Raw genomic sequence first — 21,151 nt, 5'->3', positions numbered from 1 at the left:
AAACAGACCTAAGCCCAGGTTTATAAGCACTGATAGGAAAGCCTGCCTCAACCCCCTTGGGACTCTTGAGAGGTGTCATTGGAGAGTAAAACCTAGCTCATTTCTACAGAAGAGACAGGATGATGTGCTTCATTTTCTCACACCTTCTAGCCCTTTTTCATAATGGAAGCACAAATACCTCCCCAAGAGGAATTGTGCTAACTTTCAAAATTGGGCAGTCCATCATTGCGCACAACCTGAGCACAGAGTCAAATGAGCCGGGAGTGGGAAACACCCGGTGGGGGAAAGGGTTCTGAGAACTAGTTGACTCCCCCTGGGGGAAGGCAGAGCTGCTTGCAAGGCTCCAGAGCATTAAGCCTTTCACTCTATGCTCTGGACGGGTGGAGGGAGTCTCACCCCCAAGAGGCATCAAATGATATCCTTACAAGCCTGTCTCTTGGCACCCTCCCCATCAGATTGCACCTCTGTGCTGGATCAAGCCTGATTAGAATTTAGAGGAGCCAAGGTCTCTGCCAGCTGGTCTTTCACAGGTGTGATGAGAATGGTGATGGCAGCCCCAGCTGGACACGAAGTTAGGCAACAAACAGGACCTGGTGGGGTCCACTCCCAGGTCAACTGCTGCCTGGTAGGGACATCACACCTGTCGCAGAGGCTGTACTGAACTGCAGGAAAAGCTTGCTCTGAGAATCAGTCCCATTGGGTTGGAATTCCTGCTCCCCCACTTTCTAGCCCTGTGACCTTGGGCAAGTTACTTCCCTGCTCTATACCTCAGTTTCCCCATCCACAAAAACAAAGTGGTACCTACCTCTTAAGTGTACTGTGAGGATTTAATGAGGTATTTGTAAAACTACTTGACACAGAGCATGTGCTCAGTGAGTGTTCCTTCCTTTCACTTGGCTTGGCAGAATATGTTCACTAAGGAAAGTTGAGATACACAGAGGCCAGCCCCATCCCTTGGAGTGATGACAACCTGGAGGCTTCTAGATGCCGTGCTCAAGAAAGGAAAACAAGATCAGAAAAAGGTTAAGTAGGGGCACCTGGGTGGCTTAGTTGTTAAGCGTCTGCCTTCGGCTCAGGTCATGATCCCAGCGTTCTGGAATCGAGCCCCGCATTGGCCTCCCTGCTCAGCAGGAAGCCTGCTTCTCCCTCTCCCACTCACCCTGCTTGTGTTCCCTCTCTCGCTGCCTCTCTCTCTGTCAAATAAATAAATAAAATATTTTTTTAAAATAAGAAAAAGGTTAAGTAAAGCTGCCCTCCACCCACCTGCCAGGCTGGCGGTGTACTGTCCATTAAAAACATAGCTGATGCTTCTGGTCCCTGGGCTTGCTTGGGGCTGGGTGGGGAGGTGATCGTATGTCTACACCAGGCTTGCTACAGCCTGGTCTTGTGACTAAAAGCAGTCATTTGCAAGACAGCGGGCCTGAGGTACAGTTTTTCTAGGAGAACCTAGTCAGTCCCTAAGGTAATTTGAACTTTGCTCCCTGCTGTGGTGAGCCCTCACAAATCCCCATCCCCCACCCTTCTTTCTCCCTACTGGCCTCGACCTTAAATACCAATTCTGCAGGGAAGCCTTTCAGACTACTGAACTCCGGCCAAGTACCTGTACTTTGCCTGAACACTTCGCACTTACAAGTAATGACACGATTGTGCATTTCTGTACCAAGACTGTTACCCCTGCTGCACCAGAAGCTCCTGAGGGAGGGCCAAAGCCTATTTTGTTCAACTCTGTAACCCCAGCACCTGGCACAGTGCCTGGTGCATGGCACATGTGTGAATATTCGTTGACTGACTAGATGATGCCTGCAGTCCCTCTCAGCCTTAGGATTCTGGGGTTACACAGGCAGGTTGTTCCTCTATAACCCCCAAGGACAAAGGCACGGCTGACCAGCCAGAGTCTAGTCTGAACAGGGTTTGGGACACCCTGAGATGTGACATCTCTTGTTTTCCTCTTTCGCTGTCCTTTCTCTTCACCATCCCTCCTGAGGCGGTGACAGAATCTTGAGCAGCCATTCAGCCTCCACCAGAGTGGAGAGCAAGAGAATCAGCCAACAATCCCACTAGCTCCTTTGGGTTCTGACAAAGAAGAGCAAAGCAGGATGACCTTAGAACCAGAGCTGGGTGTTCCAGATCCCAGAACGAAGTCTTCGATCCTGGGTGACAAAGACGCAGTCCCTAACTGCCTCAGGCTGGCGGACAGTCGGAGGCTGGCAGATGTGCAAGAGAGGCAAGATCAGGGAGTCACGATAGCTCAGACTCTGACTGCCAGGAGAAATGTGGTTTCTGAAGTCAGAGGTCAAGAAGCTTCCCTCCTGCTGAGTGCTGGAGAGGAGTCCCAGCATGAACGGGAAGAGCAAAGAGAGCACCAGCCCTGGAGGAACCGTCGTCCATCAGAGGCTCAGATGGCAACCACTCTTCCATGCGTTGGCTTAAAAATCAAATTCCATTCTAGACAAATTTCCTTATTGCATGCAAGCTGCTCTAATTTCAAGAATGTCAAATACGCGGCCAAATGCAATTACATTTTAAGCACAGCACTCACTTGAAATATAGCACACATTTCTGAACCAATTTTAATCACATTACAGAGAGGGCAGACATGCTCAGCAATCTGAAATGCCACCTTATCCAAGGAGCCTTTCCTGATTAGTTCGAAGAGTGGCTAATTTGCTGGCTCTGCCCTGCCCATTCTCCTGGTCACACTCTGCTGTCAGGTATGCATTTATCCTTCTTGAAAGTAATGTTGGTGTGTTTGTTGATGATTTGTTCTGCCTTGGTTACTCATTCCCTCGGTTTATCACATGCCTTTTATGCCTCAATGGCCCTTTGGCTGTTTCTTTCTGGTACTCCTCTGTGAGCATAGGCCTAGCCTTGGATTCCTTTCACGCGTGGCTCATCCCCCCCACCCTTGCCCAGGTGCTTCATATGGGTTCTTTGAGAATGAAAGCTCAGGGAGCCATAGGCCAAACCGGGTTGTTGTAGGGACAATACATGGTGGGAAGTCCAAGCTCCCCCAGACTTCAGACACGGGATTTTTGTCTGGTCGGTGGGTCTGAGTGCCAGAGCATCACTCTGGCCTGGGAAACTGGCATACTTTTTGCAGGCCAGCATCTCCAGAGATGCCTGCATGTATATTCTTACCATGGGGTAGCTGCAGAAAGGGCTATCTGGCTGCTCTCTCCGATGCCCAGTCTATCGACCAGGACCCGAGGGAACCACATTCAGGGGGCAGCTGATAGGAGGGAGACAAAGCATCTTGCTAGTTATAGGGTCTGCGACTGACTGGCCTTTGGAGTTTTTCTTGTTGGAAAATCTAGGTAGCCAATTATGTTTCCCCAAAAGGCTTCAGGGTCATCATTTGGGCAGGAAAGGGTTCCAGGTTCCACACAAACACAGCCTGAATCTCATGCTCACTTAGTCTTGCTGGCTTAGGGGTCTCTCTCTCTCTCTTACTCTCTCTGTCTCTGTGTATATGTGTCTCAGTCTCTTTCTTCCTTCTCTCTTTCTGTGTGTGTGTGTGTGTGTGTGTGTGTGTGTGTCTTTCCCCTCCCTTGCTCTCTGTTTCTGTGTGTGTACATGTGTCTCTTTTGGTTTCTCTCTGTCGCTTCCTGTCTGTCTCTCTTCTGTCTCCCTCTCTTTGCCACGCCCCCTCACCACCCTTCTCTCTCCTCTTTCTCACTCCTTCTCATCACTGCTCACTCCACATGCCCAGCCAGACAAAGAAATGCCCATTTTGTTCCTGTGACAAACACATGTTTACAAAGGTAATTTCAGGGGCACCTGGGTGGCTCAGTTGGTTAAGTGTCTGCCTTCGGCTCAGGTCATGATCCCGGGGTTCTGGGATCGAGCCCGCATCGGGCTCCCTGCTCAGCGGGGAGCCTGCTTCTCCCTCTCCCTCTGCCGCTCCCCCTGCTTGTGCACTCTCTCTCTCTCTCTGTCAAATAAATAAAATCTTTTAAAAATAAAATAGAAAAATAAAAAGGTAATTTCACTTAGAAATCAAGGGAAAGGAAGTGGCCCAGAGCACAGATGTATGCCTCAGTCGGGATGTAAGGGCTTTATTTTTTTTTAAGATTTTATTTCTTTATTTGAGAGAGAGAGTATGAGAGAGAGAACATGAAAGGGGAGAGGGTCAGAGGGAGACGCCGACTCCCTGCTGAGCAGGGAGCCCGATGCAGGACTCAGTCCTGGGGCTCCAGGATCATGACGTGAGCCACCAGGTGCCCCCTCAGTCAGAATGCTAAACCAAGCCCCTTAACTCTTCTTCTGGTATGTGTTGAGGTCACAGGGCTCCAGCCCCCAGAAGAACTGCTGTCCTCCCAGAACCTGGCTCACTGGGATAGTCATGAGATGGATGACAGCTTGCTGGGGCCTGTAGCATCAGATGGAGGAGTTGGGGGATGAAGGCGGACTCTGTGGAGTAGATAAACAACTTTTTTTAAAAAATATTTTATTTATTTTTGAGAGAGAGAGAGAGAGAGAACACAAGCATGGATGGGGGAGGGACAGAGGGAGAAGCAGGCTCCCTGCTGAGCAAGGAGCCCCATGTGGGATGTGATTCCAGGACCCTAGGATCATGACCTGAGCTGAAGGCAGGTGTTTTTTTTTTTTTTTAAAGATTTTATTTATTTATGTGACAGAGAGACAGCCAGCGAGAGAGGGTACAGAGCAGGCGAGTGAGAGAGGAAGAAGCAGGCTCACAGCAGAGGAGCCCGATGTGGGACTCGATCCCGGAACGCTGGGATCACGCCCTGAGCCGAAGGCAGATGCTTTAACGACTGCGCTACCCAGGCGCCCTGAAGGCAGGTGTTTAACCAACTGAGCCACCCAGGTGCCCTGGATAAATGACTTTTACGGTCTGTCGCTGATGTAAGATTCTGGGATCCTGAGATTTTACACCTGTGATTTACTTGAACCTGAAATGACTAGTCGGTGTTTAGTTCTAGGCTTCCTGCATTAAAGGTTACAAACTGGAATATGTTCGGGGAGAGTGAGTAGAGGGGACAGGGACAGTAGAGACAGGGACTAGAGACCATGTCACTGTCTCACAGCCAACATAAATTAAATGCCTATTGTGTGCCCGACACTGGACAAAGCACTGGGCTTACAAAGATTAATAAGGCACAGTCTTTTGACTTCAAAGAGTGATCAAATCTAGAAATACAAGTTTTTTAAAAAAATGTTTTATTTAAATTTTACTCAACATCCAGTGCAACATTGGTTTCTGGAATAGAATTCAGTGATCCATCACTTATGTACAATGCCCAGTGCTCAGCCCCAAAAGAGCCCTCCTTACTACCCTTCATCCATCTAGCCCACCCCCCACCCACATCCCTCTGTCAACCCTCAGTTTATTCTCTATTGTTGAGTCTCTTATGACTTGTTTCCCTCTCTCCCTTCTACCCCTTCCCCATATGTTCATCTGTTTTCTTTCTTAAGTTCCACATATGAGTGAGATTATACGATATTTGCCTTTGCCTGACTTATTTCACTTAGCATAATACACTCTAGCTCCATCCACGTCATTACAAATGGCAAGTAGAAATACAAGTTTAACAACAATGACTCACATTTACCGAATGCTTACAATATGCCATACGCTGCTCTGAGCTTTTTGCACGCCTTACCTGGTTTAGTCCCCATTTTATGGATGAGCAAACTGAGGCACAGAGACGTTCCATTTGGTGGCATTTTAGTACCATAAGGATTGAGTAAAAGAGCTAGGGCTGTCTAGCCTGGAGAAGAGAGGATTCAAGGGACCATGGGTCTCTTGTCTTCAGACTTCTATCAGAGTCTGAGAGAACAAATACATTTGTATGTGGCCCCAGAGGGCAGAGATGGAACCCAAGAGTGGAAGCTGATCTGGACTCCATTCAAGGAAAAAAGACTGTCTTAGAAGTCAGAACGGGGGGCGCCTGGGTGGCACAGCGGTTAAGCGTCTGCCTTCGGCTCAGGGCGTGATCCCGGTGTTCTGGGATCGAGCCCCACATCAGGCTCCTCCGCTATGAGCCTGCTTCTTCCTCTCCCACTCCCCCTGCTTGTGTTCCCTCTCTCGCTGGCTGTCTCTATCTCTGTCAAATAAATAAATAAAATCTTTAAAAAAAAAAAAAGAAGTCAGAACGGGCTTCCCAGAAAGGGAGGAGATGTCTACACAGAAGGTGCATGCGCATTCAGGTGGGGGGGGGGTGTCTGCAGGTCTCTTGTAGTTCTCATAGGCTGCACATCTTCATTTCATCTTCTGGCTGCACATTGGCTTAAAGACCCAAACATGACCTTTGTAAAGCCCTCTGGGGATCCACGCTCTAGCTGTCATGTGTCCACCTCTGTACACAGGGAGCACTTGCAGCCTGCTTGTGTTCATCCTCCTTCACATATATCCTCGTTCTCTTCTCTTGACTGCCCCAAGGGGTTTGGGGCCATGCCTTGCAAAAGAATCCCACCCACCGTCTTCCCCCCAGCTTCCTACTTGGGCCTTGGGCTGACATTGTTGCTTTGGAACTCCAGACCAAGAGGCAAACAATAACTCTTTCTCGGGGTGGTCAAACCAGAGCAGATGGCTAATGGGCCAGTTGCCACCATCCAGGTCCATGTAGCCCAGAAGCCCTCACGCCTCATACAGAGGTGAACTATGGTCACCTGTTAGTCAGGCCCAAGAGCCCTTCTTACTGCCAAGATACATATTCTTCAGTCTGGAACATCACACTGGCCCTAAGCAAAGCACCCAGCAGTGGAGAATATTACTACAAATGGCCATACACACTGGTCTAAGCTTTTTTGGGGCATAGACCCTTGGGTCACCCCTTTCAGGGCCTACAGACCATGGAGGTATAGGTCCAGACTGGCCAAGGGAGAGCAACCAAGGCCCTTGGGACAGCTGATCAGTTTGTGGTCAGAGAAGCCAAGGGACTGAGCTCCTGGCTCAGGCAAGGAGGCCATGCCTGGGAGCCTTTCATATCATTGCCCTACAGAGAAAGCTTCCCCGAAGAGAACTGCAGGGCCTGAAAGGTCCCTGTGGTTAAGGTCAGCCCTGCATTGCCAGAGAGATCCAGGGAATGAAGGGTGGCAGGAGCAGACTCCTGACCATAAGACCCTGGGTTTGTTCCTCTGGAGGCCCAAATGCTTCGCTAGGAAAGCTGCCCCAAAGGGCTGGGGGTGCCTTTTGAGGGGCTCTTCCCCCATGGCACCATGCCTCCAACACAGGTGCAAATCCTGGTCCCTTAAATCCACAGCTTGCAGCTTGGGTGTAATCTCAGAGAACCAGCTGAGCAAATACTGAATCATACTCCCCTGGATACCCAGGGATGTCAAGGACAGAAGGACAGCAGAGAGCTAGGATCTGGCTTTGGAACTGGGGATGCCATGAGGCACTGGGTTGTCACATTCTGGAGACAGTTCCAAGCCAAGCTGAGGTGCTAAAGGGCAGGAAGCTTACCAAGAAAGTGTTTTGGAAACTCTGCTCTCTTTGGTCAAGTGGGATGTGCCAAGATGATACCATTTGGGTTGGATGTGACATTATGGCCACTCTCAGATTCCCTCCTGGTCATCTCTTGGTGCCACCTGGCAACCTCCTTAAGCTGGGGACAGGAGATTTAATTCAAGGAAGGCCAGGTGGTCGTCAGAGAGGTTAAGATAGAGGAGATAGTAGGGGGTGGGGAAAAATGGAAAGGAACTCAGTCAGTGATGACGCAGGTCTGATACCTGAAACTGGTATGCCCCATCCCCCTCCTTGGGGGCAGGTAACTGCAGGCCACTGGGGCTCAAGGGGAGCTGCCACAGGTTTGGGAGGCAGAGATGCAATGATGAAAGTTCCCGGCCAAGGTGAGCACATTTTCTGAATGTAGTTGCTGCTCAGGTGGTTGCCCAACAGCAAAGGGTGCCCCAGGCCAGGCAAGTCATGTGGTTGTCTAAGCAATTTAGGCCCTCGAATGAGTGGAGTTTGGCCACATCACTGTTGAGGCAGTTGGCCGAGAGGTCCAGAACCAGAAGGTGACACAAGAACTGGAATGCTTTGTCGTGAGCCAGAGGGTAATGGTCCAGGAGGCTGGATGCCAGGATGGGGGAGCTGGACCAGTGAAAGCCAGTGAAGGGCCTCTGAGGCCAGAACCTCCAGCTGGTTGCCCTGAAAGTCTGAGCCTTGGTCTGGCCTCAGTTGCACCATCTCTACCCCTAGGGCTTTTAGAAGGTTGTGAGAGAGGTTGAGTTGTTCCACACTCCATGGAAGATCTGCCAGAAAAGTTTGGAACCAAGGAAGCCCGGCAGGAAACAAGGCCTGGTCATCAGTGGGTGGGAGAGAGAGAAGAGTATCCTGTGAGCTAGAGAGTAAGGAGGAGTCAGGGAGCAAGAGCTGGACCCCATTCATTTGAGTGCCTCCGTGGCACTGTCACATACATGACCTCACTCCAAGAAGTAGGGGTGGTTGTTCCTGCTTTCTAGATGATGAAAGATGCTCAGAGAAGCAAAGTGACCTGCCCAGTGTACCAGATTTTAACCCAAGTCTGACTGACTGAAAGCCCGTGCCCTTTCCACTACTTATCTTGCCTCCTTGAGTGTATCTTTTTCTAGTTCAAAAGGCCCTTGTTCTCTATGGCAACAGGAAATTTGTTTCTATCCACGAATGAATCAGGGGATCCGACAATGCAATACAATCAATGCAGTCCTTGAGCATTAGAGCAGAAAGAGACCTTAGAGACCATTCCTCTGACAATGCTCTCATTTTATAGCTGGAACAACAAAAGTCTCAGCAAGAGGAAGAGGCTCATCTCAGGGAACAGCAAACCTGAGTGGGCCCTCTCAGCCTCTGCTCCAGGAGCTCATGGTGGGGCTGGCGGGGGTGGGGGGGAGATGAAGAAAGGAGAGAGGCAACACTGTATCCATTTCTGGATTCCTTGGGTAGACACTGCCTACCCCTCGCTACTCTTTCTTGGAGATGGGGTACCTATCCAGGACAGGAGAACCCAATTTCTACCCCTTCTCCTGGGACGAGGTCAACCTGGGAGGTTCTTTTCCCACCCCTCAACTCACCCCCATGGCCCACCCTGCCCCACAAATATATTACTGGGTAAAATGAGTTTTGAGGTAAAAACAAATGAGTTTGATTCTTGACTTTACCATCAACCAGCCGAATAATCTTAGGCAAAGTCGGTAATTTCCTTGCATCTGTTTCCTCGTCTGTAAAATAAAGATACTAACACCTCTCTCATAGACTTGCTGTGGAGATAAAATTGAGCTACCCTATGACCCAGCCATTGCACTACTGGGTATTTACCCCAAAGATACAGACGTAGTGAAGAGAAGGGCCTTATGCACCCCAATGTTCATAGCAGCATTGTCCACAATAGCTAAATCGTGGAAGGAGCCGAGATGCCCTTCAACAGATGACTGGATTAAGAAGTTGTGGTCCATATATACAATGGAATATTACTCAGCTTTCAAAAAGAACGATTTCTCAACATTTGCTGCCACATGGACGGCACTGGAGGAGATAATGCTAAGTGAAATAAGTCAAGCAGAGAAAGGCAATTATCATATGGTTTCTCTCATCTATGGAACATAAGAACTAGGAAGATTGGTAGGAGAAGAAAGGGATAAAGAAAGGGGGGTAATCAGAAGGGGGAATGAAGCATGAGAGACTACGGACTCTGAGAAACAAACTGAGGACTTCAGAGGGGAGGGGGTGGGGGAATGGTATAGGCTGGTGATGGGTAGTAAGGAGGGCACGTATTGCATGGTGCACTGGGTGTTATACGCAACTAACGAATCATCGAACTTTACATAAAAAACCAGGGATGTACTGTATGGTGACTAACATAATATAATAAACAAAACAGTTAAAAAAATGCAGTGACATCTATAAAGCACTTAACACAAAGTACCCACATCTGTAGCTATTCCTTTGTCCCTTTCTTATGCACCACAGACTCCCATATTTGCCCCCCAGAGTGGGCCAGAAAGGCAAAAATCCCCAGCATGGGGAAGGTAGCGGCCTTGGGGCTGCTACCCATGGGCTTCAGAGACAGCAAGGCCGGGAGCAGGCTGAGTTCTGCCTGGGCCTTTCTCTTGGGCTCCTTCGGTTTTCCTCCAAACCATGAGCTTGGCTGGACCTGGGTATTTATAAATAGGCCCATGCCCGGTGGGAAGTGCTGATACAGGATGAGAAAAGCAAGAAGCAACAGCTCTCCCCAGGGGAAACATAAGGCAGAGAGGCTGGAGAGGGAAACGAGGACCTTCGAAAGTGAAAAAGGAAATAGAGGAGAGTTGCCAGGTTTTCTAACATCTTGAGGTGCCAGGAAATGAACAACATGGGATCCCTGCCCTGACTAGCCTATGTTTTCCTCAGTTCTGTGGAGCCATTACAGGGAAACCCCTTCAGTGGAAGAGAAATCTAAGATCTGAGTAAATTGGCCAACCTCTCAGCCCCTGTATCATGGGATTCTGGCTCAGAGATGAGAGGAAAGTCTGAGGATGGTAGCTAGGTTGGATCTGGCATAGGCCCTACCACTTGGCAGGTATCTGTGCTGGGTGCCCTCCACCCATTCACCCAATTCATTGGTGCCAAGCCCTGTGGGGGATAGAAGAGCCTCAGGTCTCAGCTGTATTGAAACACAAGACTGTACTATGACTTCCTTCTCTGGCTCTCCTTCCCTTTTCAGGCAAGTTCTTAGAAAAACTTGGTGGCCGATTTTCTTCCTCCAAAAACAAAACCCTGGACTTTATCCCTTGGTCTCCATCTCTGCTACAATTTCTCTAGTTGAAGCCCAGCTCATCTCTCACCTGCCCTCATTCACAGCAGCTAGACCACTAAGCCTGCAATGATAGCCATCTACTTCCTTTGCTTTAAGCTCTTTAATGACTCCCAACCACCCCGCAGATCAACTGCAACCTCCTTCACCTGGCATGTGAAGCCCTTTGTGATCTGACCCCTGCTTATCTGTCCTTATTTCTTGTCACTCCCCCACAAGAAACATGCATTTCAGGGGCATCTGGGTGGCTCAGTCAGTCAAGCATCTGCCTTTGGCTCAGGTTATGATCTCAGGGTCCTGGGATCGAGCCCCATGTCGGGCTCCCTGCTCAACAATGAGTCTGCTTCTCCCTCTCCCTCTGTGATCTCTCTCACTCTCACTCTCTCTCAAGTAAATAAATAAAAACCTTCAAAACAGAAAAGAAAAAGAAACATGCATTTCAGTCATACTTAACTAATTAGTTACCAGAATATGCCCATGTTGTTTCACACTTCTTTGTTTGCACATACCATTCTTTCTTCTTGGAATGCTCTTTCCAGTTTGACTTTCCTATAAAGTGCAGCTGAAACATGATCTCTCTTTTGAAACCTTCCTTGACCTTGTACCTTTTCTTGGTTTCGGACTCCTAGTTACCTAGGGGGCACCCTCCTCAAACTCCCTGGCCAGTTCTTGCATGTCTGGTCTTGTTTACCCCCACCTCAGCTCCTGATTTTTTCCTCTTGAGCTTTATTCTATACCAGGCACTCTGCTGACATTGTACATACGTTATCCCATTGAATCTTCACGCTATCACTATTGTCCCCATCTTACAGCTAAGAAAACTAAGGCTTGAGGAATCTAGGTCAGTTACCCAACAACACCCAGGATATAGGGTTAACAAGCAGTGCAAGGGATATCCAAACCCAGGCTGACTCAAAAGGCTTACCCCTGACACTGAAGTATCTAGTCTTTACTGCTTAGGGTAACGGGTGTAAAGGGTGTAGTAATACTAAGAGAGGTTTGCTGAGGCTGGGCAGAAGCAGAGATGAAATTCCTTTAGGTCCATGTGCCCTGATGTCCAGGTCCATGTGCCCTGATGTCCTAGAGGCTACAGAAGTGACCTTGGGGCAGCCTAATGGTCAGAATCTGTGACTTCTTCCATCTGAAACGGAGAGCTGGGTGGGACAGGAAAGAAACTAGTACCTTTCTCTCTCTCTCTCTCTTTCTCTTTTTGAGGTGGGGCAGAGAGAGAGAGAGAGAATCTTAGGCAGGCTCCATGCCCAGATCTCACACCCATGAGATTATCACCCGAGCCGAAATCAAGAGTCAGACACCTAACCAACTGACCCACACAGGTGTCACAGAAAGTAGTACCTTTCTAAGAAAAAAAGATGCACATCTTCAGGTACTGACACTGTTCACCTTAACAGCCCACACAATATCCCTTGGCCATGCTTGGACAGAGAAGGTCGAACAGTCCTGGGCAAGACTGACAGGTGGCAGGGCTAAGTGATCCCAAGGAGCAAATGAGGCCGGAGTTCAGGCTCCAACTGCCATCTGGTGGTCAGCCTGAAAGAGGCAAGTGAGCTGGGCCCTGGTTCACAGCCTTCATTCAATCACTATTTCATCCATCCATCTTTCCACTCGCTTCTTCATTCAACAAAGGTGTCTCACACCAGGCACAGTTGAGGCACTGGGAATACAGCAGTGAACAAAACAAAAACGCCTGATGTCATTGAGTTCATATTCTCGTGGTGGGAGAGAATCTACCTTTTTCGTAGATGACATGGTATATTAGATGGCGGCGAATGCTGTGGAGGAAAAGCAGAGAAAGGGAGAGGCAGAGTCTTTGCCATTTTAAATAAAGCCTCACTGAGAAGGTGAAATTTGAGAAAAGACCTGAAGGAGGTGAGAAAACAGCCCGGGAAAGACCCTAAGGTAGGAGCATATGTGACATGATTGAGAAGCAGTCAGGAGGCCAGTGTGGCTGGAGCAGAGTGAATAAGGGGAGGAGTAATAGATGATAAGCACAGAGAGGTAGGCAGGGGTTAGATCGTGGGGGGGCTCTGTAGGCCTGTTTTATATACTGAGTGAGGTGGGAAGCCGGCGGGAGAGTAACTTGCTTGGGATTACCCAAGCTAGCATGTGGCACTAGGCTTTCTGTCTCCAAAGCCTATGCTCTGCTGTACTGTTAGGGTAGACACATAGACCAGAACAGGAATGAGATCCCAGAAATAGCCCCATACAAATCTGCCCAAGTGAGTTTTGACAGAGGTATAAAAGCATTTCAGTAGAGGAAGGATCGTCTTTCCAACAAACGGTGCTGGAACAGTTGGAAGACCATAGGCAAGAAGAGAAACTTTGGGGGTGCCTGGGTGGCACAGCGGTTAAGCGTCTGCCTTGGGCTCAGGGCGTGATCCCGGCGTTGTGGGATCGAGCCCCACATCAGGCTCCTCCGCTATGAGCCTGCTTCTTCCTCTCCCACTCCCCCTGCTTGTGTTCCCTCTCTTGCTGGCTGTCTCTATCTCTGTCAAATAAATAAATAAAATCTTAAAAAAAAAAGAAAAGAAACTTTGACCTAAACGTCCCACCTTATACAAAACAGAACTCAAAATGGATCACTTATGGATCACTTCAAATATAAAGTGTGTGACTTAAATGTAAAATGTAAAATTATAAAATTCTCAGGAGAAAATAGGAGAACATCTTGGGACCTGGGGCTAGGCAAAGAGTTTTTAGACTTGACACCAAAAGCACAATTCATAAAAAGAAAAATTGATAAATTGGGCCTCATCAAAATTCAAAACTTCTGCTCTTTGAAAGACCTCTTTTATACAAACACACACACACCAAAAAAACCCATCAACATTCACAGCAGCTTTGTTTAGAATAGTCCCAAACTGGAAACAGCCAAGATGTCCTTAATCAGGTGAATGGGCAAACAAACCACTAAGCCTGTGAAATACTACTCAGCAATGAAAAGGAATAAACGGGCAACAACTTGGATGAATCTCCAGGGAATTATGCTGAGTGGGGGGGAAAAGCCAATTCCAAAAGTCTACGTACTATGTGATTCCATTTGTATAACATTCTGAAAGTGATACAATTCTAGAGTAACGGAAGACAGATACATGGCCGCCAGGGGGTAGAGATGAGGGGAGGGAAGTAGGCAAGTGTAGTTCTAAGAGGGCAACACGAGGACTCCTTGTGACGATGGAACAGTTCTGTACCCTGACTGCGGCTGTGATACGTGAACCTCCACATGTGACAAAATGGCACAAAACTACGCACACACCCCAGTTAGTTCATGGAAAACTGAATAAATCTGAGTAAGCTCTGTGGACTGTCTCTATGTCAGCTGACTGGTTTTGATCCTGGAGTACAGTTATACAAGATGCCAACATTGGCAGAGGTGGGGTGACGGATGCACAAGACCTCCCTACGACCTCCTGTGAATTACTTCAAAATGGGAATTTCGAAACAAACCAACCAAAAAAACCCTAGAAGAGACCTTGAGAGATTCTAAACAAAACCTTGGAGTGTTTGATCAAAAAAGTTCAGGGACCTACACTATGACAGTTTAGAAACAACAAGAACACCTTAAAAGATTTACCAGCATTCGTACCTGAAAAATCAATGAGAAGATCAGAACTACTATGATCCGACATTAATAAAGGGGATATTCAAGATGACAATGAGTCCAACATTCTTATTTTACAGATGGGGAAAATGAGGCCCAGAGACAGGAAGCTACCTGTTCAAGGCCATATAGCAAAGGAGAATGGTAGAAATAAAATCCTCTTGGACCCCAGTTTCAGTGAGGATGATAAGGGACTCAGTGGGGGCAATAGGCCAAGTGCCTTCATCTCCGTAAGCTTCTCTTCCTGAAGCTCTGTAAAATGGCTGGTTATGAGTTCGAGTACCTAGCCCAGTGCCTGGCATATAATTGGTACTCTGTAAACTGTACTTGCCTAACCCCCTTTTTTGAAAGAGGGGTCACCATGCCTTCAATGCCAGGAGACAACAGAGACAAAGGCTGCAGCCACAGCAAGGAGTCACCCTCACCTTTCTTCCAGTCTTCCCTGAGTTCTAGACCTCTAGTAGACATTGATCCTGGTACCATGCTGGGGGTAGGGCTGAGGGTCACCATGGAGATGACTAGGAAAGGGGGACGAGACTTTTAGTTTCTATGGTGACAGCCTGAGAAGCGGGATGTGATTTGGAAGAAAGGTTGGGGAGCATGCAGTTATTTCCACAGAGATGGGGAGGGGGCTTTCTGAGGCTCATTTAGGGGAATTGGAGAAATGAAGCCTCTCATCTCCATGGCGACGGGGTGGGGGGAGTGGAGTCACCTAGGGAACTGTGGGAAGTGAAGCTTTCTCTGATGCTAGAGGGCTACTAGGGGTTCACTTAGACCTATTGAAATGTTTTCAGTGTTCTTCCATGTACCACCTAAATTCATCTCTCACGTCACCCGTATGCCTCTGTACTCTGGGAAAGTCTGGACAACTGTATCCACTATTGTCCCTCTCTGAGCTTCTGTGGAGCTCAGTTAAGACACTGTTTATCTTAGTTCTTGGGAAATAAGTGTTATACAAATGGGCATGCAGTAGCCCCTGCTTGCCTTTCATGACCCACGAGTGCAGGCGTTTTGTCTGTCTTGTTCATTCCAGTGCCTTAGAACAGTGTCTTGGACATAGCAGGCAACCAGTACACACACGGTGAATGAATTAATCACCTACCTGTTGTTGCTTTGGACTGTAAGTTCCAAGCATGTCAGAATGGTTCAAACTCCCTTACACATGGTGTCACCATTCAAGACTCAGTTTTGGCATCGTCTCCTTTGAGAGTCCTTCTATGAACCCCCCAGCTAGGCTCCCTTCCTGGGTGTTTCCATCATACCCTCCGTGTGTCACTGTAACAGCACTTACCACATTACACGGAAATCATTTGTTATCTCTCTCTCCTTTACCTTAGCTGTTAGAGCCTCTGGAACAAAGACTATGCATATTTATACCCTGGCAGCTAGCACAGTGGCTGGCACATGATAGGTCCTCAATAAATATTTCACTGAACCAGATGCCTCCCTATTGTTTATGCTAAATCTGCATTCCCATGGCTGACTATACATTCTCCATAACGTGGACCAGCCTACTGATCCAATCTTCCTTCCTTTTACTTTTAACCCGACCTTTTACATGTTCATGTCCTCTTTTGTTCTTTGCTGGGTCTGCAAAATCCCCCCTCTTCTGTAGTGTAGTGTAGTGGTTAAGAGCTTGAGCTCTGGAATCGGATCTAAATTCAATGAGTTGCGTTCAAATCCCATGATAAGCAAACACTATTGGGCCAGTTACTTTAGCTTGTCTGAGACAGTTTCCTCTTCTGTAAAACAAGGTTGTAACAACTTCTGGAAGTTGCGAGGATTAACTGAGAAAGTGCATGGAGGGTACTTTGCGTAATCACCTGGCAGAAGTGAGCACTCAGAGAAGGTTAGGCATTATTACATTATGGAACATGATTCTTTTAACATTGAGTCCCCCCAAACAGGTGTGAAGTGCTATAGTGAGGTAAACAAGGACGAATAAGACATTCTCCCTGGTTTCAAGGAGCTCCCAGTCTAGTGAGAGACAGCTGTGGGTAGGGAAAACCATTGTCCCGTACTGTCTATCATAGGGAGATGAGTAAAGTGCTGTTAAGAGCTGAGAGGAGGGTGACTCACCTACAGGTGAAAGATCAGGGAAATGTTTCCTGGAAGAAGGGATCCTTGAGCTAAGTCATGAGTAATGAATAGAAATTTGCCAGGCAGACGAGGGAGAGAGGGGCATTCCAGGCAGAAGGCACAGCCCACATCAATGCACAAAGGCCTAAAAGAGCAGGATAGGTTTGGAGAAGGAGGAGGGAGTCGGCTAAAGGCAGAGCTTAGGTTCCACGGAGGAAGAGACTGAAAAGGATGTCAGCATCAGATCAGAAAGGATCTTGTAAGTCAAGTAGAGTCTGACCTTTAACGTGATGCGGTTTTGAGTAGCTTTGGGGTCCAGAGCTGACGGCCAAGACAGAATTCTTGAGATGTCTTTAGTGCAAAAACGTAATTTTATTAAAGCGTGGGGACAGGACCCATGGGCAGAAAGCTGCATTACAAGTGTGAGGGGCAACCGCTTGTATACTTGAGACTTGGGGGAAGGTAAGGAAAAAGGGAGGTTTCCAAAAGGACTTTCTCTCTCAAGTATTTGTCAATGGGCTGCAGGTCATAGAGAAATGTAATTTTGTTTACACTCCCCTCTGCCTTAGTTTCCCACATCACTCATGGAGGGGAGGGTGGTGTTAGGGTTCCAGGAAATTGAGTTACGGGTCTCTGAAAGTAAGGCTGTTGATAAGAATGTTTTTGCCTTGTATATCACTAAGACAGTAAATTGATGGAAACTCATGTCCTTCGGGGCTGTGATCTTTATCAGTTAACCGTTTGTTTTTCCTTTCCTTTATTTTTAGGGCAGCCTGAAGTGCCTGAGGAATGTCACACATATCCCACCAGGGGAGTGGGGGGGGGTTATGGGATGTCAACTTGTGCTTTGCCCTCAGCTTGCCTTTTGCTCCCTCATCAAAGGGAATGTCCCCCTCAGGGTCAAAGTTATTCCCTCCATTCTTACCAAATCATGATTCAGTTATCTGTTTACAGGTCCCTTCCTTTGAACCATGGGTGCCTTAAGGGCTCAAACCCTGTTTCTTGTCCTTTGAATTCACAGTGCTTATCGCACACAAGGAATGTGGAAAGAGGGAAGGAAGGGGCTTCTGCAAGGTCACACAGCTACTCAGTAGCAGAGGTGGGACTCAAATCCCAGTCTCCAGAGAATTTTTAAGTGCTGAACAACATTCCTAACATTTGGATGTAGAAATAGGAATTGAAATCTTTCATTTAATGCAATCTTCATTGTATTGGAGTTTTTTCTGTCACGGCTTAATAAACTTCTTGCCACTAGTTAGACAAATTCCGATCTCAAAAATACTCGGGGAAGGGGCACCTGGCGGGCTCGGTCAGTAGAGGTCGTGAGTTTGAGCCCAATGTTGGGCATAGAGATTACTTAAAAAAAAAAAAAACTGGGTGAAGGTAGTTTGAACACTAAGGGTAAAGTAAGGATTCCACAAATACTTTTTGGCAAGTTACAGCCTGCTCTTGGCTTTACCCTCTACACAAGTTGATCTCACTTACTGCTGTTGCTGGCATTTCAGGTACAAATATCTGTAGAGTATTACTTGCTCCGGACAAAAAAGCAACTAATCCTCTAAAGCAGACTAAAGAAGGTCTAAGCTGCCAAGCACATCAATTCAGACAGGCAGGAAGAGGTCTACTTTAACTTTTCTCTCAGGAATCACACAATTGGTTTTCCAAGCTAACAAATCTGTGTTACGATCCAAACACGGCAAATGAACATCCGTCATGTCTAGCAGGGAGTCACATCAGAGAATACTTGTAAAGTCGTCTCATTTCTACAGTCATGTATAGATTACTTAAAATGCTTTCTACTCTTCTCCTGGATTCTAGTTTCTCCTCATCCCAACTCACTCTATATACTGTTGCTTAGATAAGTGTCTTAGCTGTGTGACCTTGGGCAAGTTACCTAACATCTCACTGTCTCGGTTTCTTTATCAGCTAAATGAGGGGGCCGTGCTTGATTAGTGTTTTTTCTACTGTGTTATTTAGAGCCCCTTGAGCCCCTTAGAGGTACCTTGGTGCCACTGAGCAGGTTGGGGGAAAGGTGGGCCAGAGGCTGAGTTGGAAGGCCTCTGCGTATCCACTTCAAAATGCAGCAGCTGTTTCAGAAATTATGGGCCTGTCTCAAATCTGGTTTGGAAAATGAGTTCTGCTATTACAAAAAGTTTAAGTACCATTATGTTTACATGATTTCCAAGGGCCCTTCTGGCTCCCCTAAACTAGGATTTTTTTAATGTGATAAAGTGTTTACACGCAGAAATGCAGTAAGCAACTCATTATTACTTTTTTTTCAACCACTTTTTAAGCTGCAATCATCTCAAAATAGGATGCGATGCTATACTTAAAATGACAATTTGAATATGTACTCTGAAGGCAGTTGGCAACTCCCATAAAGACTGTCATTTTGAAAGCCATAGAAAAAGGGCACACAAAGTTTAGGAGCAAATTCAAATTCTGCATATATATATACATATATTTCTCTTAGGCAACAGCAAATGCGCAGAAACAGATTATCTTTAGTCTCACAATTTTTTACAAGATTTTATTTATTTGAGAGAGAGTGAGAAGGAGCAGGGGCAGAGCGAGAGGGAGAAGCAGACTCCCCGCTGAGCAGGGAGCCCGCCATGGGGCTCAATCCTATGACTCCAGGATCAGAACCTGAGCCAAAGGCAGACGCTTCACCGACTGAGCCACCCAGGTGCCCCTTGTCTCACAATTACTGAGTTTCCAAGTCTCCCCCACAAGTACTTCTTTGTATTCCTGGCCGAGGCTGACCCTGAAAGTTCAGTTTACTAGAGTAATTAGAGGTGCCAGACAAATCAAATAGGTAATTCGCCAGAGCCACCTTTCTTCCTCAGCTTCTAAAGCTGGGGGCTTGCCAGGCGAGGTTTATTAGAATCACCTGGAAAGCTTTTCCAACCTACACTTAACACCCTACTCTCCTCTCCCTCCGGCAAAGCACTGTTTTAGCTTGGGGCTTCATCACGTCCCACTTAAAAGGTCCTCTCCATCTTTTTAAATCCTACTCCATCTAAGATTGATGGGTTAAAAACAATTGAACTTAGAAGCTACTGGCTTTGTCACAACTGGTTGAGCAAGTCACTTAACCTTTCTGGTCTCAGTTTTTTCCTCTGCTTTTTGAGGTCCCCTTCCAGCTTTGAAATTCTGACGCAGATCATGTCTAAGAAGCTTTCTGAAGTACTCTTAGTGTGGAATGACTTGTCATTGCTTAGTTTTCTGACAGCCTATTCAATACAACAGATCCTTTAGTTCTCTACTGTCCTATATTGCCCTCTAGTTGTTTTTACATGAATTTTTTTCTTCTCAACTACAGTTGGTTTAAAATATATTTAGTTTAAAAGCTGATTTTCCAGGTTGGGCAGTGTGCATTTTGCTCTACTTAAATCCCCTAGGACAACTTGGGGTGTGTCCGAAGTTAATCAGTATGTATTTCTATTGATTCGTTCAAAGCAATGACACCCCTTCTGTCAAAGTCTTGGAATTATATTTTTACATCAGTGCTGTCCAGTAGAAATGTAATGTGAACCCGGCATGTTATTTTAAGTTTTCTAGTGCGCACGTTAAAAAAGTGAAAAGACAAAAGTGAAATTAATTTTAATATCTTTAACCCAACATATACAAAATATTAGCACTTTAACACATCAGTGTAAAAATTGAGATTTTTTATATTCTTTTTTTCGTGTGTTCAAAATTGGGTGTGTATTTTCCATTTACAGCACATCTCACCTCAAAGTAGCCACATTCAGGGGTTCAATAGCCCCTGTGGCTAGAGGCTACACTATTGAACAACGCAGTCCTGCACTTTTGAGCTGCCTCCCAACTGATCACTTATTTTTCCATTCTTAGGACACTAAGCACTAGATAAGACCCAGGCACTGGGGTAGCTGGAGGGGTATAAAAATTAATCAGATTCATTCTGGTAAGGGAAATAGCTTGGTACATCACTAGCTCTGATACGCTGTCGTAGGTGCTCTGACAGCCAGCCACAAAAAGTGAAAATTTTCAGTGGCTTGGTAGGGGAGGGGGCTCAAGGAAGATTTCACAAAATAAGTAACTTTGGAGAGGAAGCTGGCTGTGGAGTGACTAGAATTGCAGGTTACCGGAGTGTGTGAGAGACAGGGGTGTTTATGGGCGGGGGGGGTGTAGGAGCCGGCCTCAGGGGTGTTTGAGGGAGGGGTGGGTGGGCGGGTGTCATTGTGTGTAGGAGCCGGGCCAAAAGGACATAGGGGTGCAGGGTGTGCGGGGGGGGGGGTGTAGGAGGGATGACGTGAAGGGGAAGAGGGAGGGCGAGGATTGGCTGGGAGAAGCCGGGGGCTCTAGCGGCTGGATGGACGGAAGCCGGAGGGGGGCGCCACTGGCACACTCGCGCGCGGACGACCGAACGCGGGGAGCGGCGTGGCGGCTGGAGCCGCTGGCTGCCCGGCCCCTCAACCGAGGGAGCGCCTCGCCAGGTCAGGCGCGCGCTTGACCGGCCCCCGCAGCGCACCTGCGCCCGCTCTGAATTCAACCTACTCCCGCCGACGGCTAAGCTCAGAGTCCACGGAACTTCCCAGCCCGGCATCAGCGACGAGGAGCGACCTGAAAACACGCAGGGCTGTGCTTGCTTGCTTGCTTGCTTTTAGCAGATGCCTACTACTTGTGCTAGGCAGCAGCGGACAAAGATGAGTCTATGGAAACGGTTGCCAGGGCCGGCGACCAGCGGCTCCCG

This window comes from Ursus americanus, chromosome X (assembly GCF_024610735.1).
Source record: "Ursus americanus isolate L20-20 chromosome X, mUrsAme1.1.p, whole genome shotgun sequence".
Lineage (NCBI taxonomy): Eukaryota > Metazoa > Chordata > Mammalia > Carnivora > Ursidae > Ursus > Ursus americanus.
The sequence above is the reverse complement of the archived record's forward strand: the minus strand, read 5'-3'. Positions refer to the sequence as shown.